Source organism: Balaenoptera musculus, chromosome 3, assembly GCF_009873245.2.
Source record: "Balaenoptera musculus isolate JJ_BM4_2016_0621 chromosome 3, mBalMus1.pri.v3, whole genome shotgun sequence".
Lineage (NCBI taxonomy): Eukaryota > Metazoa > Chordata > Mammalia > Artiodactyla > Balaenopteridae > Balaenoptera > Balaenoptera musculus.
In genome coordinates, this window is record NC_045787.1 from 36,135,371 (window position 1) to 36,149,875 (window position 14,505).

Below are 14,505 nucleotides of genomic sequence, written 5' to 3' on the forward strand. Positions count from 1 at the left end.
TTCTGATTGCATAAGACTCGTGTTTCTATTGTGTATATGTCTTTGTGGGTATTTCACTCAGTTGCAAGAGAAAGATAAAACAAGAACTATTTTGCCTTAAAAGCTGCTTGGTAATCTGCAACATTTCTTGATGATTCACTTTCTATTTTCCAGTCTTCAACAGGTGAATTTCCGAACACTATGGAATGAACTTTCCCAGTGAGTAGCCACCAGGATAGTAAATCTCACCCAGAGAATTTACTGAAGTGCATTGCCCCACAGCCTGGGCACCTGTGTTCTCATAAAGACTTCTTTTTTTAAAAAAATTAATTAATTAATTAATTTAACATCTTTATTGGAGTATAATTGCTTTACAATGGTGTGTTAGTTTCTGCTTTATAACAAAGTGAATCAGTTATACATATACATATGTTCCCATATCTCTTCCCTCTTGAGTCTCCCTCCCTCCCACCCTCCCTATCCCACCCCTCTAGGTGGTCACACAGCACTGAGCTGATCTCCCTGTGCTATGCGGCTGCTTCCCACTAGCTATCGGTTTTACATTTGGTAGTGTATATATGTCCATGCCACTCTCTCACTTTGTCCCAGCTTACCCTTCCCCCTCCCTGTGTTCTCAAGTCCATTCTCTATCATAAAGACTTCTGAGTGCAGCACATTCACAGCTGGCGTGCATTTACACAGACCATATACAAGTAACGATTTTCTGATAAATTATATTGTGTAGAGTCCTGCACTGCCTAACAGGTCATTTATGGTTATGTAAATTAAATTAAAATTTTATAAAATAAAATTTCAATTTCCCAGTCACAGTAGTCACATTTCAAGGGCTCGATAGTCATTTACAGATATAGAACACTTCCATCATCATAGAAAGTACCAATGGATGAGGCTGGTATAAACACTTGCTATGCAAGATATGGTCCAAGAACGTGAGGAGCAGCATGAACAGTGGCAGCAACATGTGGGAGCACCTTAGAAAGGCAGAATCTCAGTTTACCCTGTGCCTACTGAGGAAGAATCGACATTTCAATAAGACTCTTAGGTGACCCAGGCATATTAAATTTGAGAAGAACTGTAGGTGGTCAACTAAGATAATCTAGTGGGTTTCAGAAGAGAAATATCCATTTTAGTCTAAAGTAAATCAACTAACTTTATAATTTTGGTAGTTCTGTGGCATATGTAAAAAAATTTTTTTTTAATTTTCCTTATATACTGAAATTTTGTCTATTTTTTTCCCCACTCAAAATTTTGTTATTCAGAAAGGAATCACCCTAATACCCATGAAAGAGAGTTGATATAAAAACATAATTAAACTAAAATAATATCTATTTAAACATGCATTTAGTCCAGCTAGTTGACAATTAATTCAATTTTTATCATTTATGGTCTGCACTCCATATAAGGCGATAATAGAAAGACATAAAATTCCAGTAATTTTGCAACTTTATTGGTGTTTTTTTTGCATATGTGTGAGGTCTTCATTTTTAAAATTGCTGTTTTCCCTTTTCTGATTTTATTTTGGCTTCATCTTTTATTCTTCCAGATTGTAATAAGTCTTGTTTGCAGAGTATTTATAACTCACTTTCTCATGAAAAGATTTCCCTGACTACAAACAGGTTTATCATAATACAAAAAGAAATATCATGAGCATCTCTGCTCCTGCTGAACATTGGTCAATTTATTTTTTTATTTAGGTTCCAAAGCTCCCTTCTTTAACCTCATATTGGTAATTATTTATTTGCTCACATGTACAGTGACACATTTACCCAAAACACACACACACACACACACACACACACACACATCTAAATTCAACTACTTTTGCAATGTTTTAATGTGGCTCATTGGATATTCAATAATACTTAGGCCATAAAAAAAAATATGCCTCAACTTTATAGTTCAAACCGGACAGTGCAAATAGAATCCAACAAAACTCCATATTTTGTTCATATGACAGGTGAAAAGTAAACAACCAGGAAAGTGTTCACTGTTTTTCCTTTCTCCATCTCCTACACACATACAAATAGTTATTTGCAACTGAATTTCTCTCCTTTCCCACATTCTGAGGAAGGAGAGTTGATCTTCGTGATTCTCTGGTGTTTAGGAAGACAGTTGGCTAAAGAGGTAGAAGGCATTGGACTGAAGCTGGCATTGGACAGTGCAACTGTCCAGAGCTTCGAAATTGAAATTGCATATCAAGAGCCTGAAATGTGGAAAGGAAATTTTGCTGTTTCAATTGCAAGAGGTTTCTGACCAACTGCTGCTGGGTATGAAGAATTAGGCAGTGAATAAAGGGACTCTTGAAAGTATTAGTGTGGGGTTTCAGTTGGGTGTGGAGGACTCTATAGGATAAATTTTTTTCAGCTTATTTATGGTACTGAACTGTGCTTCTTACATTTGACTCCATAAGGAGACTGATTCATATGAGACTCTTGAATATTAGCATTATATACATGTATTTAAAATGTGAAATGATTGCATCATCTGCTATATCTTACCTTGGTATTAATTAGGCTGAGCTTAATTAAAATCCAAGATTTTAAGTTGATTTTATGAAAATTAACTATTAAGTTTTCAACGTCCTTGATGTAACAAAATGAATCACATCACCTAACCAGTCAAGACTAACTGTAGTTGCCTTTAATCTGTAAGGATCATGAATAACTTTTTCCATTCTATTTTCTGTAGCTTCAAAGTTATTTTATATTAAAGTATATATTATATTTGTAATAGGACAATACATTATCTCTAGGGAATTGGATTTCTATTTTCCTCTTAATGGTGTTCTCTAATTCCCAGATTTATTTTACAATTAATATATATTTCTCTATAATCCAAAAAAGTAATTAAAATGGCATAGCAATTTACCATTGATACTATTTCTAGTATTTTACTGTTTTATCATTTCTATGCTCAAATGCCATGTTTTGGAAATTTCCCATGGAAATGGTTACCTTGGATCGATCCTTAGGGAAGTTTCCTTTTCAATTAGAGGATGTCAATTAGAGGAGATTCAAAGATTCAATTAGCAGAGATGTTTCCATGTCTCCTTTAATATTTATGCGGGGCCTTGTATTCTAGCTCTCACTTCCCTGCCTAGGGCTTGTTTAGACCCATTGAACAAAGTAACTGAGCATTTGAAGCAAAAAAAAAAACTTCTGATTGTTAAATTGACTGAGACTTCTGGAACTTATGAGGGTCACACTTTTCATTTAAGTCACTCTGTATTTTACTGGGTGCCTTTCCCATTTATAGTAGGATTACTCAGCAATAGAAGACAAAGCTGTTTGATAAATCAGACCACCTGAGTGTGCTTAAGAAATGTTTTCCAAGAAATACAAAACTGCGTATAATTGGGGCCCCAGTTGGTCATACTCAGTGTGAGTCATCATCTTCTTCCCCCTCCTTCTCATACACAACACACAGAGACCAATCAAAAACCTACTCAGTTACCCCGCCCCTACATGGGACAAAATCTTGGATGGCTGTGTTTGGGAGCCATTAAGAAGAGAGGGGCTTGTGGGCTAAAAGCAAAGGCAGAATGAAGCCCTCGTGATGCTTTGGCTCTCTCCAGAAACTTGAAATATTCTTGATGCTCAAGGCATTTAGTTACTACCATAATGCCTAGTTTATTCTACACAACAATAGCCTTATTATTAGATGCCTTTGAATTAATTAAGATTCCACACCACATAAATGAGAAGGAGTAAACAAAAGCAGGCAAACTCTTCAACACACCATGTTTTTCTTAAATACCAAGCCTCAACAGAATAAAATGTGTAGGCTTACAAAAGGACTCACTAAGTGATTTTATACAAAGATATTCACTCCTCCCCAAATTGCAAAACACTGCTGGGAAGTCCTCTCTGAACTGCTTTTTTAACCCCACAGAAGCATTCACTTTTAAGACTGTTTGCTTTAAGTGTGATTGTACAGATTTCTGGGGGGAAAATTCACACACAATTTTCCCTGCAAATGATGTGGGGCAGAACACATTGATCTTTATAAATAACTTTGTGTTTATAGTTATGCTTCTTAATTGTGTTGCATGTCATAAAAAAGAACTGAATGAAAAACCGATTCATGTTCAAGCTGGAGGTACAATGACTTAAATGAATCTAAGCTTTTCAAGGCTGTTTGGTTCTAAAAGCTGTTGTGAAAGTGGCCAGAAGCATGTCATTTTGGTTCAACCAAAAATAACAGATGGAGTTTGTGTTTTTAGCATTCTTGTTGAGTATAGAAATAATCAGAAGTGTTTTACTCTCTAAGTTTAAACAGTTGCTAAGTTCTGTAAAATCTAATAATAACAGTTATAAATAATAAGTCTGACTTGGCAACATCTGTCACAGAATTCTCTTCTTCATTTCTAGTCCTGCTACCAAATCCAGGCCCTTACAAATTATGTAATCTAAGAAAGTTGGTGAGCCTCCCTAAGATTCAGTTTCTTCATCTGAAATGGGGAAATGTACTACTATATGCCAGGTAGAGCTCTATGCACTTTGCAAATACAAATCCAGGAATCCTCATAATAAACCTGCGCAGTAGATACTATTAGTACACCAGCATTTTGCAGAAGAGAAAACTGAGTCACAGAAAGTTAAGTAACTTGCTCAATGCCACACAGTTCATGATATGGTGAAACCAGAATTAAAATCTGGTTAGTCTATCTCTGGAGTCTGCTTTAACCACTGCAACGTTTGCTGGGAACTTAAATGAGACATTATGTAAAACATTCAGCAGTATGCACTCAGTATTTAATATCTGTCTTTACTATTGTTTACAGCTATTGCCAGCCAATGAAAGAACATTTCTTCTGCTCTTGTCCTGCCCAATCAAGGTAAATGGAATTCAACACTTAGTTTGGGGATCTTTATCGTCTTGTTGTTGGTACCTTCTGAAGAGGGAGTAAATCTTTGGTGCTAAAGACTCTTAAAAAATGCCATAGAAACATTTGAGATTTGAGGTACTGTTTAGATACAGGGTGTGGCTAGAATTCTGAATTCCTGAAAACCAAAGGGTAATTCTATGGATTTTCATGTACTAATGATAATACAGTTGTTCAATAATAATATTAGCTAAAGAAATTTGAGGGGAGGAAATGATCTCATTGAAGTTACTTCTTAGCCCATCCACATGGTTTTCAGAATCAATCACCTTAAGAATGTGCCTGTGCGTGTGTGTGTGTGTGTGTGTGTGTGTGTGAAGACACACCCATTTATATTTTATGGGTATAACAGATCAGACTTGTGGTTACCAGAGGCAGAGGGTGGGAGGACAGGGATTTGGAGGAAGGTGGTCAAAAGGTACAAACTTTCAGCTGTAAGATAAATAAGTACCAAGGGTGTAATGTACCACATGGTGACTATAGCTACCACTGCTGTATGATATATAGGAAAGTTTTGAAGAAAGTAAATCTTAAGAGTTCTCATCAAAAGGAGAAAATTTTTCTCTTTTTTTATTTCTCTTATTTTTATTGTATCTATACGTTGATGTTGATCTCTATATGTTGAGGTTGATGTTAGCTGAGACTATTGTGGTAATTGTCTCACAATATCTATAAATCAAACCATCTTTCTGTATGCCTTAAACTTATACAGTGGTGTAAGTCAGTTATCTCTCAATAAAACTTGGGGAAAAAATAACATATTTTTAAAAAATAAAAGCAAATAATGTCAAATGCCTGTCCACCCTCCTCACCCTTAGCATTCTCCCATCCATGGTCCCCAAGTAGAAAAGTCTAAGAAACTCCCTTGGGATGCATGTAGATGATGAAGAGTGTCATTTTAATAATCCACTTTGGGGCCATGACTCACTTTCATTGGCCCCCATTTGGTGCTTTTCACACAGGAAAGTCATTAGGATTGAACTCCATCTCAAAGCACTAAGTAAATAGGGAAGTTATACACAGTATCTGTCCCAAACCATGGTACGGTATTCATTGTCTTTTAGTGTTTCTTCCATCTTATTTCAATACCTAAGAGTGGAAGAAGCACCCTATTGACCCCTGTCCATTCAAACTGTTACATGGGAAGTATGAATATACTTCTCATAGGCTCCTTTTCTCTGAAGACATTGAGATAAATGGAAGTAATTAATATTAGCTCAATTGCTTTATTTTACAGGGGAACAAAAATTTAATAGTTAAGGATTAAAATTATGTTGCAGCCAGATCTCACAACACATTTATTTCTTGGCTGCAGTGCACTTTGAGTGAAAAGTCACTTCCCACACAAATCTGCATAGTATGACTTGCCCTCTTCTCATCAGGGTAACATGATCATAACAATACTTTATCACACGCAAAAATGAAGCCTGAATAGCTGGACAAGTAGCTTTGTCACTGTGGAGAATTCCACTGGAATCCATAGTGACTACAAAGTTTAATCACGTGCTGCACATTTAAGCCTTCCTGTTTTCCATGAACAATTAAAACGTGGCAAGACAGAATAATACAACTAAAATATAACTTGCCAAGGAATATCATGATTTCTATAGTTTACATGTTTCAGTTATATGATTCAGTTTGTGATGTAAAATCTCAGTCTTCCTGAAGAACAATTACAGACAGATGAAAGATATTTTTTATTTGGCATTGCATAATCTCAAACAGGATAATTAGAGGGACTGACTGAAGACAGACAAATGTAATCACAGGCAAGAGAAGGGAAAGAAGGAAAAAAGCAAGCAAAAATATGATAATAAATATAGAAGTAGTTCAGAGCAAAGGTGCTGCAGGAGGTTAGAAAGAGTAACAGGACATCCAGCAACTTTCTAACAGTAGAGAAGGATACAACTGAAGATGGATGGGCTCTGAGGTCTGTACAGAGGGGGTGGAAAGCAGCAAATAATTTAGTCCTTAGTAATCCTAAAAGGTTCATGGCATTATTCTGTGTAGTTTTTAAGTCTTGTGTTCTGAATTTAACTGTACTGGGTTGGATCTGCCTCTGCCACTTACTACCAGGCCATCTTTGTGTAAATCAAGCCATTATGTGCCCCTTTCCTCGTAATCTCAAATGAAGATAGTGATAGTACTGACTTCATTCCCTTATTGGAAGAAGTACCACCCTTAGACCTGGCAAAGAACCCCCTGCTCTGTGTCCTGCATGATAGAGGGTCCTAAATCTAACAAATGAGAATAAAGTGAATGTATTAGAGTACGCATAGGCATATGGGCACTGGCTCAGTGCCCTTCAGCGCTCCTGTGACAGCTTTCAGGCCACAGGGAAACACTTCTCAAAATTTCTTGCTCTGTGTCCTCCTAAGAAAAGAGGACCGTGTCCAACTCCAGGATTTGAGGGTTTTCCATTGCCCATTTCCCAGGTGAACACAGCTTCAAAGTATTGGGAAGATTGTGTTGGAAGCTTTCGTCAACAGGAGAGCAAAGGTTTCTCACACGAAAAGGATCACTTTCCAATAATGCTGAGCTTCCATCTTGTTTCTTTTCCTGGATCATTTCCCGTTTCTAGAAATATTCACAAATTTGTGAATTAGCAAGGTATTTGCAACAGTTGCATTTGGTGGTTGAGGGAAATTGTGAAATATTAAACAACTCAACATTTTTGAAAGGGTGGGTATGTAGACCTTTAGTTTGGCAACTGGATGGACACAACACTAGAAGTGCTAATAACTACTTCAGTTAAATAATTGAGTAATGATTTCAGTTTTATTTAAATAATTCTAACTTGAAATTTTGATATTTAATATTATATTTTTCACTCTGTCTTTATTCTTATTAGATGTGTTTGAATATTGATTCTCCATCCTTTAATGCATATATTTTGATGCATATATATTTACATTTTGTACACTTTTAAAATAACTGTATTTTTTAATTCTTTGAGTTAGGATTTGTAGAGCACAAATTATGAAAAAATTTGATTATAACAACTTAAAGATTTTGCTGAATTGAAAGCAAGAAAACATATTTTATGAAATATATATAATAATTGATAGACTATGTATTTCTTTATTTCTCACCCAAATATTCTTAGTCCCTCAGTAGAACATCTTCCATCATATTCGACAGTTTTGTCATTTTATAGGCATATTTGTTAAGGTAGGAAGTTAAAACATGTTTTGTAATAGTTTTATTACTTAATGTATAACTTAGTTTAGAAGATCAAATTAGATGGTATATAAGCTTAAAATAATTTAATTAATTTTAGCCATGGCATTTTTCTAGTTACTGAGAAAGAATAGTAAACAAAACAGACAAAACTCCTGCTCTCAGAGGGCTTATGTTCTAGTGCAGAGGTCCATAAACATTTTCTGTAAAAGGCCAGACAGTAAATGTTTTAGGCTTTGTCGGCTACATATGATCACTGTCATATATTCTTTTTTGTTTATTTTTTCAAACCTTTAAAAATTATTCCTCATTGCAGGTCATGCAAAAGCAGGCCATCTCAAAACAGGCCTTGGGCCAGACTTGGCCCTTAGACCTTAGTTTGCAGACCCCTGTTCTAGTGCCTTTAGCCGCAGTGCATCTGGAGGGCATCTCGTGAAAGGTCAAATCAAGTCCTATACACTTCAGTATCTTCTATGTTCACCACTGAATTCAAACTGGCTTCTTCTAAAAGCCAGTGTGTGTCTGCAAGTGAAGCAACTTGGGGATATGGAGGGGACGTGATGCGATCGGGGTGAGGCATTGTCAAGGCCAAGGAAAGCGGACACAGTCAAGTACCACAGGAACATATTAACTGTTCCATACAATTCACTGTCAGGGACTCAGCTGAGCTGGAGAGAGAGCTGAGCTGTCAGGTATCGAAGTAGCCAACTTCACATACTGAAATAAAGTAACAAGCCAAATGGAAGGAACAGTGAAGCCTTTAATCAATTGCTGCAATAGCATAAGCAAGAGGCTAAATCAGGGAAAGCACTGACTCCTTCCTGTACCAACAAAAGGTTCCTGTAGTGTTACGGACCTGGCTCCAGAGTGAGAAAAAGTGACTTCAAGTTTCCCAATAAGGTGACTTCCAAATAGAGACACCTGGGCTAGGAATGGGGCTATGCACGAGAGCATGGCTGGCCAGGGGGCCTGAGTCCTTGACTGCAGCTCCCTTCAGAGACCACCATGCACTGGCTGTTGTACATCAGGTCCTGCAGAGGGCGGTTTCACCCCATGAGGCCACCAGGTAGAATCTTTTTGTCACTGCCTATGATTGGGCCTGAAAAATCACACAAAAGTTTTTGGCCAGAAGCCAGATTCCTCAGTCATTCTGCAATAGGTCATCCTTTACTCTGATGAAATGAACTTACTATTTATTTGACAAATAGTTATTGAGCAGCTGCTCTGTGCCAGATTCTGGGCTCAGCAACTGTGCACCTCTCTGGCTCAAAGAAAAATCTGAAAGGTAGATTCTGTGTATACAGGTAGTTGAATCATTTTTGAAGTATCCAAGTTAAACCTGGCTTTAGATGGCTCAAAATAATCATATTATTGCTAAACATTTACTGCTTTAAAAAATGATTTATTTTAAAATAATTTGTGGATATAGCCTCTCATGGTTTTTAAATGCTAGTAAATATTTTAGCAAATCTTGAAGTTTCCTGAAAATCATATTATCCTCAGTTTAAGTAATTAGTTCTTAAACATACTGATGGTTTAGATTCTCCCACAGTAGACTGGTTTGTTATTAAAATAATATTAATCTAGAACATTTGTATGTAAAGACTAAGGAGAACTGCACCAAGAAAACTTCTTACTGGTTTTGATCTATTTGTACTTCTGTTTAAATTATTTTGTTTTTAAACAAAAACTTAATTGAGTATAATAATATTGTGCATATGATTCTAACAGTCTTTAAAAGTGTCAATAAATACATAGACACGTGTATATGCACACTTGTGTGTGCATCTGTGTGTAATGATCATTTTGTCCTCCAATAATGATTCCTCATTGTTTTAAACCTGTAAAACACAGTGCCTTTTGGCATAAAATTTCACAAGGAAGTTGTTCTATTCAATCCAAGACATATAGGGTTTCATTCTTCTCATCTTAACAAAGATACACCTTATAATATGGTTTAAACTTTGAATTATGTTCTATATCAAATATCAAAAGGAACTTGAAGTCAACTGTCACTTGATTTCTGTATGCTCAGGTATCATTCTTTTCTTCTGATGATGAATATGTTTTAGTTTAAAGAAACCACAAAGGAGATGAAAACTTCAACCAACACATCAAAAATATATTTTGCAGAAAGCCAAGTTGCAAAACTTTAGAGAGGGCACAAGCTGTGTTTCCAATATTTCAGCTTATGAAAAGGGGGAAATGATTAAAAAGCGAAAGTAACTGGTGTGACCTTTTGTAATCCTACAGAAGGTTATTCCATAGAGCTTGGAATCTATTAATTCTTTCCCATAATGTCTATGTCTATAATTCATGATTAAAATCATTTTAATATCATTAATTGAATTTACAGAGAACTAAGTGGTTAAAAGTGGTGTTTTGCTCTCTCTCAAAAAAAAAGAGAGAGAGGAAGGGAGAGAAAAAGAAGCATTTATTGGTTAAAGGGATACATTTCAATTATGAGAAAGTCTTTTATCTGGAATACTTCATTAAGCAACACTGCTAAAAATAAAGATATTTTCTAATGATTAGTTATTCTTAGTATTGCCTAATAAATTGTCAGTCACAAGGCATTTATTAGTCACATGCATACATATCAATATATATGTATAAACACACACATACATGTATATGTACTACATGTATATATACCTACAAAGTGCTTTGAAGAGGAAAATATTAAGTACGAGGTAGGTCTTGGATTCAAATAGACACGGGTTCAAAGGCTACTTATGTCACTTTTTAGCTGTGTCATTTTGGGCATGTAACTTTACATAACTAAACCTAAATTTTCACAACTATAAAATATGATAATAATACCTTTTTAAGATAATTCTTCTGAAGATGAAATGAGATAACGTATGTTAATGCTTATCTAAGTTTCTGGTACAAGCGCACACATACAGTAAATCTGATTATTATGCTGTTTATAGTTATTAATATGTAAACAGAAGCATTAGCATTTGTTTTCCAGCAACCATCAGTTATGACCATTGATTGCGATACAATTGGCTTTAAATAATAGAGACAGGATGGGAGAACTGATGCTGTGAAAGGTACCTAAATATCACAGTCTGTGTTGAGAAGGCTGTGTGCTCTGGCAATGTACAGAAATTTGGATATCAAACAACAGGGAATATAAAACCCACTACAGCTTGAAAACTTTACACATGGGAAGGCTTCTTTAGGTGTTACCCAGGTTGCCTGGTGGGCCCTAAATAAGAGCCTCAGAAAATTTGTTGCATCTCATCAGAACTGTGTATCTTAAGAAGGACTTGTATTCATTCTTCCTCCCAATTTGAAGATCTCAACAGAAATGCCATGCCATCCCATAAACTTTACTATATTTATAACTTTCCTGACAGTACAACCAATTTGAAATTTAGTGCAAAGGTCGAGTTACTAAATCTTGGAAATTACCGTGGGTTTTGTTTAGTTTCTGCAAGTGAAATTCAAAGTATTTAAAAATAGACTAAAAGAATAAGCAGCAGAAACAGTTACTAGATGTTTGGTGATTTTAAACTTGGATGAATGGAATTCAAAGCAGTCCTTTAACCTAAAATTCCAAAGTTAGATGGTGTCAGGAACTGTGAAGGACCCAGGATCTGGTTTTATATTTTATAAGTTAAGAAGTTAGCCTGTTACTGTTTCATAGATGCTGCTGGAGGACACACGGCTTTTGGGTCAGAAACAAAGGGCTTTATTACTTTTGGCATAGCAAGCAGCATAAGCACCGGGTACCATATTAATGTCAGTTCTTCGAGCTGCCAAGTCCCCCAGGGGCTACACAGTAAGCCTGGTTGGATGCTGTACTTACACACAATGGGTCTGTGTCATAGTTGAGGAACACTGATCTTGGGAATTCCACTGCTTTTTATTGACAGCCATAAGCAAGTCTGCATGTTTTCCAGGAGGTGGAAGGGTTACAACATCTCAAGGGTACCAGTGGCATAAGCCATCTTGAGAAATGGCACAGAAAAAAGAACAGTCAGGGCTTTGTAGCCTCGGCACACCCAGGAAGCCATGTAGGAGCACAGGAAGAGCGAGAAGATGATATCTTTATAGAGTGTGGATATATATATGTATGTATCTTATATATATAACACCTATCTATATTTGGTTGTTATGGTCTGAATAGCAATTATGTATTACTATATTTAACATACTGTGACATTTCAATTAAATTAGGTAAAAACTGCATGTAGTGGAAATACTGTAAGGTAGTCTCCGTGATTCTCACTTCTTGGTGTTCATGTCTCTGTATTATCCACTCCTACTGAGTGTGGATGGGACCTGTGACTTGCTTCTAACCAATAGAATGTGGCAAAGGTAATGGGATGGGTCAGTTAAATAAGATTGTCTTATTGTCAGCAGATTCACTCTAGAGACTCTTTGCTGCCTTGATGAAATAAGCAGCTGTGTTGGGAAGCCCAGGTAGCCAGAGATTTGGGGCAACCTCTAGGACCTGATGGTAGGCCCTGCCCAATAGCCAGCAGGAAGCCAGATTTTCAGTCCTATAACTGTAAAGAAATGAATTCGTCTGACAACCTAAGTGAACTTCGAAGTGAACTCATCCCCAGTACCCAAATGAGAATGTAGAGCAGCTAAAACCTTTATTGAAGTCTCTGAGACCCTAGGCTGAGGACATAGGTAAGCCATACTCAGCCTCTTAATCCACAGAAACTGTGAGGTGGTAAGGGCATGTTGTTTTAGCCACTAAATATGTACTCTTTTGTTACACAGCAAAGATAACGAAAAAACTCCAGTGATTCAACACGTATCAGTGATATCTTTTAAGAATAGCAATTCCAAATACTATTTTAATCAATGCAAAATCATCAAAATAACACTTCTGAAGTCAAATACATCCTAGAATTTCCTTTTTGTATGTACTTTTCTTTTAAAATTTAGCATATTTACAGAGTTCTGCAACCATCACTACAATCAATTTTAGGACATTTGCATCACTCCATAAGGAAATGCAGTACCCATTGGCAGTCACTCTCCATTTCCCCCCAACTTGCCCCATCCCAACCCTAGGCAACCACTAATCTACCCTCTCTCTTGATCTGCCTATTCTGGACATGTCGTATCAGTGAAATCACACAGTATGTGGTCTTTGGGGACTGGCTTTTTCACTTAGCATATGTTTTCAAGGTTCATTCATGCTGTAGCCTGTATCAGTACTTCATTTCTTTTTGTTACCAAATAATATCTCACAGTATGCATATGTCACGTTTTATTTATCCATTCATTCATCAGTTGATGGACATTTGGGTTGTTTCCACTTTTGAGCTGTTACGAACATACGTGTACATGTTTTTGTGTGTACATATATTTTCATTTCTCTAGGAGTGTGATTGATGGGTTATACGGTAACTCTGTGTTTAATCTTTCGAGGAAGTGCCAGACTATTTTCTAAAATGGCTGCACTATTTTCCATCCCCACCAGCAGGTGTACAAATGTTCCAATTTCTCCACAACCGCATCAACACTTGTTACTCTCTGTCTTAATTATAGGCATCTGAGTGTGTGTGAAGCGGTATCACACTGTGGATTTGAGTCTTATACCCCACGTGGCTCGTGATGTTGAGAATCTTTCCATGTGATTTTCTTTACACTCTGACCATTTGCTCTTATTCAGAAATAGCTACATATTTTTGAGGAGTAGTGACTCAATACAGCTGATATATATTGTATGATGTCATTTGAGCATATGTTTGTGTCTGTGTGATAGTATAAGGTCCTAATAATCCATGCAAGATTATCTCCACTGATATAGGGATTTGTATTTTGGAAAGAAAGAGGCACAGAAGAGTTAAGGGACAATAAAACAAAAGAGGCCAATTCAAAATCATAGAGAAAACTGAGGGTTAAATTGGTTAAGTTCAGGAAAGCAAGAATCCAAAAGTTAGAGAGCACATGGTAAAAATCCGAGGTGAAGCAAGATGAGTGCTCTTTGTGAAATGCGATGAAATATCTTTTACAACCCCTTATGGACCACTAGAGTCTTAGAATATTGGAGGTTTGGGCCAGTTTATGGGTACAGTGTCAATGAGAACCGTTAAGTGTTTAACGTCTCCATTCTTACCTTGCATTAGGTACTTTAGGGCTACAGAACATCTCTCCACCCCTAAAAAATAAAGAAAAGAGAAGAAAAATATAACCACAAGGAGGCTTACTGATTATATTGTCTGGACTTGGTACTATCGACGTGAGCTGACAATAGACAGAAACATAAGCTGATATGAAACAATAAGTCAGAAACATAAAGCTGAAAACCCACATGTAAACTGGAGGATGGAAAAGATGTGGGAATGGTGATGGCTAGGGCCTAGATTGTTGTCAGTATAAAGTTTGGGAGAAGAGATATCATTACTTTCCTGGGTTAAGAGAAAAATCCAAATTTAAGTGGTATCAGTGTGAAGTCCAGGCAT

At 36.5% G+C, this 14,505-nt stretch overlaps 1 protein-coding gene across 1 annotated transcript in view; it reads left to right on the forward strand.

Annotated features, from left to right (window-relative positions):
• The window catches only part of MRPS30 (mitochondrial ribosomal protein S30), a 130,468-nt gene extending 116,195 nt beyond the window's left edge, over positions 1–14,273 (forward strand). The window contains exons 11-12 of the transcript XR_005019241.1: positions 4,784–4,837; positions 14,170–14,273. The gene's annotated coding sequence lies outside the window, so the exon portion shown is untranslated. The remainder of the gene's footprint in view (positions 1–4,783; positions 4,838–14,169) is intronic.
• The last annotated feature ends 232 nt before the right edge of the window (positions 14,274–14,505 follow it).